Source organism: Aulonocara sp. 'chitande type north' Nkhata Bay, linkage group LG15, assembly GCF_057382095.1.
Source record: "Aulonocara sp. 'chitande type north' Nkhata Bay isolate Kocher_YH1m ecotype deep benthic linkage group LG15, A_spYH_male_GT1.1, whole genome shotgun sequence".
In the NCBI taxonomy this organism is placed as follows: domain Eukaryota; kingdom Metazoa; phylum Chordata; class Actinopteri; order Cichliformes; family Cichlidae; genus Aulonocara; species Aulonocara sp. 'chitande type north' Nkhata Bay.
Genome location: NC_141358.1, coordinates 1,725,822 through 1,730,561, shown reverse-complemented (window position 1 = coordinate 1,730,561; position 4,740 = coordinate 1,725,822).

The window sequence follows — 4,740 nt, the reverse complement described above, 5'->3', positions numbered from 1 at the left end:
CTCCCACCCGGAACTGTTATTCGCGCTTTTTTTTCTTTTTCCTTTTTTGTCCCGTGCTCATATTAGTATATGGTGCAATATAAAATGAAATAAAATTCCACAATTAGATTTATTAGATTTTTTAAAATTAATTTGTTAATGACCCATCTGTCACGTTTTTTTAAAAGTTATCTGAAAAGCATTCAGTTAAAGTAGGAACACTCACTAGAGAGGTCACACTTCTCCCATAAATAAAAATAACAATATTTAAAATACAACTTTAATGTATACTTTCTAAACTATAAAACGTACCAAGAAATGAATTTTCTATGAATTAGTTGTGACTCATATTTGTCTTGAACCTGTCTTAAAGAATTCAAACTATTATATTCTCTTAGAAGAGTTAGAAGAGCACTTTACTCTCAGATTACTGTTTACCTGTTTGTTTGGGGGGGGGGGGGGGGGGGTTGTTTTGGTTTTTTTTAAGTTACCAAAAGTAGAATCAGAGAAAGAGCCTAAACTATTTATTAGTTATGCTGCTGGTTTCCGTCCATAGAACTGGTTTTGGTTCCTTTCCTGTAAAGGCTGTTCTTCCTTGCTACTGTCACCAAGTTTTTGTTCATAGTGCATCAACATATCACAGGGTTCTCTTTGTAGGCTATTGTAAGGTTTTGCCATACAATATTTAAAAAACAGCTAAAAACTCATCTTTTTAAACTTGCCTTTGGTTGATTTATGTTTTTATGTTTTAGCTTTTCTGTGAAGCACTTTGTGATTTTTATCTTGAAAGGTGCTATACAAATAAAATTTTACTTACTTAATATTGTTCACTTGCCAATTGTTGTTGTTAACAGGTGCAAAAATAAAACAGGTTGTACCAATGCTGTAACCAAGCACTCTGACAGTATAAATAGTTTGGGTGAGGTTAGATATATATGAGGTGTGTATATATATATATATATATATATATATATATATAAGGAACAGACATGAGGTATTTGTTAGGGGTAAAACTGGCCAAAACACACAGCAGAAATACACCCACTTAGTTTTAGTTTAATTTTAATGGCAATAAATATTTATTTTGAAAGTAAAATATTTGCTTTAGCAACTTTTATATATAAAAATATTAACGTATGCAGTTATTGTCTGTTTATCAATTAAAAAGACCATTTGAATCATCTTGCCAGCTGACCTGACCTTACAGTAAGAAATGCGCAGACCGCAAAATACCTTGTACTTTTTGAAAACTGCACATGCTCAGGAAACTATAATGTGTAAAAACAAAATCCTGCTATTTCCTCAGAATTGATATGAGCTGGAACTTTCCATAAGAAAAAAATATTTTCAAGAACTCACAATGAGAAAATAAGACAAAAATAGGGTGGTGAGAAATGCATTTTCTATGAATTAGCTGTAACTCATATTTGTCTTGAAGTAAATAAATGCCAAAAGAAAGAAAGCTTAATTATGTTTAAGAGCTCCTGTTTTTGCAGAAGTGGGTGGAGGAAAGAGGAAAGGTTGCTTCAGGAGTTATTTCACCAGAATTCTTCCTCCACACAAACAGGACAAAAGGAAATGTGCCACTCTATGCAGATAAAGTTCAAAAGCTACTAGCAGTATGAGTACTCATATTCGGACATAGACATTTGCAGAGCTAAGCACTGGTATGATTACAGAACTTCAGCATCATTAAATGTGAGCACGTGTTTTTATTTAACATCACACAGCTGCTCTCTTATCTTACAAAACCAGTGTAAGAACAGTAATAAAGGTACCACAGACCTTTAATAATGTGTGTGCAACCTGCCACACAGTTGTGTCATGTAATAAGAAGAGCAAGGATGCTAATGTTGCATTTTTCATGTAGCAGAGACTGTCATCTCAAAAGAGTAAAAGTGCTTATGATATCTGGGAAATCAGAGTGAACACCCCCTCCCTAACCAAAGTTTTTATTATAATTATATAAAAGATAAGGATATATGATAATTATGCTTTATTGCTCACAGCCATAGTATTTGTTTTTTTTAGTGCTGTATTCAAAAGGTACATTTTCTTGTGATTTGAGTAGTCATCCTGCAAGGGGCAGAATATTTAAATAAGTCACGCAAATGTGACGAAGAAAGTCTGTGGCACGAAATCTAATATCTAAAAAAATCATATCTTGCGCCTGTTGTGGCTGTGATAGTTGCTACAAGCAGTGTTGTCTTTAGAAGGGCGAGATGTCATCAGAACCAGTGCGTAATGGCCACATGGATGCATGGATGCTCAAAGCTGTAAGCAAAGTGTCAAAACTCTGGCTTCGTCCCAAAGCTCTTTTTTTTTTTTTTAGCAAACACGAAAGTAATTTTCATTTGAACATTTAATCCAACAACCAAATAAGTGTGTGCGGCTGTGCTCATGCATGAATGAGTTAGTCTGTAAGCACAGTTATAGGCCCATGTGGTTCTATCTGTTGACTATTCTTGACTTCACTATTGGTGTAGAACCTAACGAAACTGAGACATCTCCCTTTACAAAGTGTTCTACAAGTTCCTGACACACACACACACACACACACACACACACACACACACACACACACACACACACACACACACACACACACACACACACGTACATATATAATTTGCAGACCCAATATTACTCGCCCCATATGCATGACTCTTAACTGATGCCCATGACCTCTTAACTGTTTCTCACATCAAAGTCTGGGGTCCACTCTCTTACTGTCAGTCAAGTTCATGATCCTTCCTGAGGGAATGAGCTGAGCTGTACAATCACAATCTTTCCCTCTATAAAACATTATTGTTCCCATTACCTGTAAGTTAGTACAACTTTGTGTTCCAGTGGTCAGCTTGGTATTAAATGCAACAACTGCCTGGTAACAAGATAGCAGAGGTGTGGACTCGAGTCACATGACTTGGACTCGAGTCAGACTCGAGTCATTAATTTTATGACTTTAGACTTGACTTGAAAAAATGTTCTAAGACTTGTGACTTGACTTGGACTTTTACACCAATGACTTGGGACTTGAATTGGACTTGAACCGGTTTACTTGAAAAGACTTGATATTTTACCCCAAATATAAAATTTAACATGCATATTATATGGAGATTGAAAATGTGACGTCATTCACGGGTAGAACCGCAAAGGATTCTGGGAACTCGTGGCAAGCGGTACTAGCGCACGCAGGCTTTCAATTAAAATCAGTCACACAGCGATAAAAAGAAACACAAAAATGTCAAGAAGCCGTTGTATTATTAACTGCAATAGCCGGTCGCATGACAGCCACGGGAAGCCGACGGGTAAAGAGATCGGTTGTTATCGGATTACGTCGTTGAAGAGAAATTGTTCGAGCCATGTTTCCGAAGTAACAAAGAGGCGACGGGTGGCCTGGATTGCAGCCATTCAAAGATCAAATATAACGTCCCAGAACCCTCCAGCTCACAGGTTAGTCTGCTCCAAGCATTTACACAAAGGTCAGTCTGCTGTTGTAGTTAATGCGTCATTTTTCTTAACATAATTGGTGATATAGGTTACAAGCAAGTCTGGCGCTGAACAGAAATGGTCGCGCTATGCTCCTTTATTTATTGTGCATAAATAGTGAATTGTCCTGACACAATATTGCATTTCGCTTCTGTTATTATGGTACATTGACAAAAACATATACTTTTATTCACAGGATAAAACAGGTTTTTTGTATCACTAATTGCCCAGTACGATTACAGCATACAATATTATTGTCACTGCTACATTTCTGTGATGCGTACCAGAAATTATTTCCACTACTAATTAATTACCATTGAGCTCAAAGGTCCTATTAATAAACGGTTAACGAATGTGTATTTATGATGACGATTTGTGAGACTGGTAAACTTATGATACGTACGATGGTCTTTACTTTCTACACGGTGCATTTCAAGGTCCTGCACCCATCCGTCGGTAAACTGTACCTGGGCTTGTTGCAGTGACCGGAAGTTACTAAACTTCATGAGTGTGTGCACTCACTCCAAGAACCGTATAATTATAAATATGCTAAGATGAGATAGCTGACTTCATCTAACTAGCAAATGTTTTCCAGGCTACGTTGGTGATACAGTTTTTTTTAATGTGTATGATATTTTTGTCATGCGATTTTAAAGCTGGTCCTACAACCGCATCCAAGAATGACATGCAGCTTATCTCAGAACTGTCGGTGAAAATTATTCTTGGAGCTAAGTTTAATTGAGCTGCATTTTAAAGAGGTGCAATTTCACAATTTGTGTATATTTTCTAAGTTCACTATTTTGTATGTGTTGAGAAAAACACAGATTTTAAAATTACATGGTCTAATATTTACATTTAGCATAACTGCAACATTATTTTTTAGTTTGTTTTTTTTAAAGACTCGAAAGGACTTGAAATTCAAAGTTTCAGACTTGTGACTTGACTCTGACTTTTACACCAGTGACTTGAGACTCGACTCTGACTTGCCTGACATTACTTGAGACTTGAGGATAAAGACTTGAGACTTACTTGAGACTTGCAAAACAATGACTTGGTCCCACCTCTGCAAGATAGTGATTTGAATCAAGTGTTGTGGAGCAGGGAAGCACCTAAAAACCTAAAACAAGAAGTCCCAGTGACTATACTAAAATTTTTAGTATATATGTCTCAAAAACCAGTAGACAGACTGGGGGAGCGTGAGAGAGAAACACCTATCCACCTTTAAAGGTTAGGAAAATGAGACAGAGTGGTTTGGTGGAAAGCTCTGTGTTT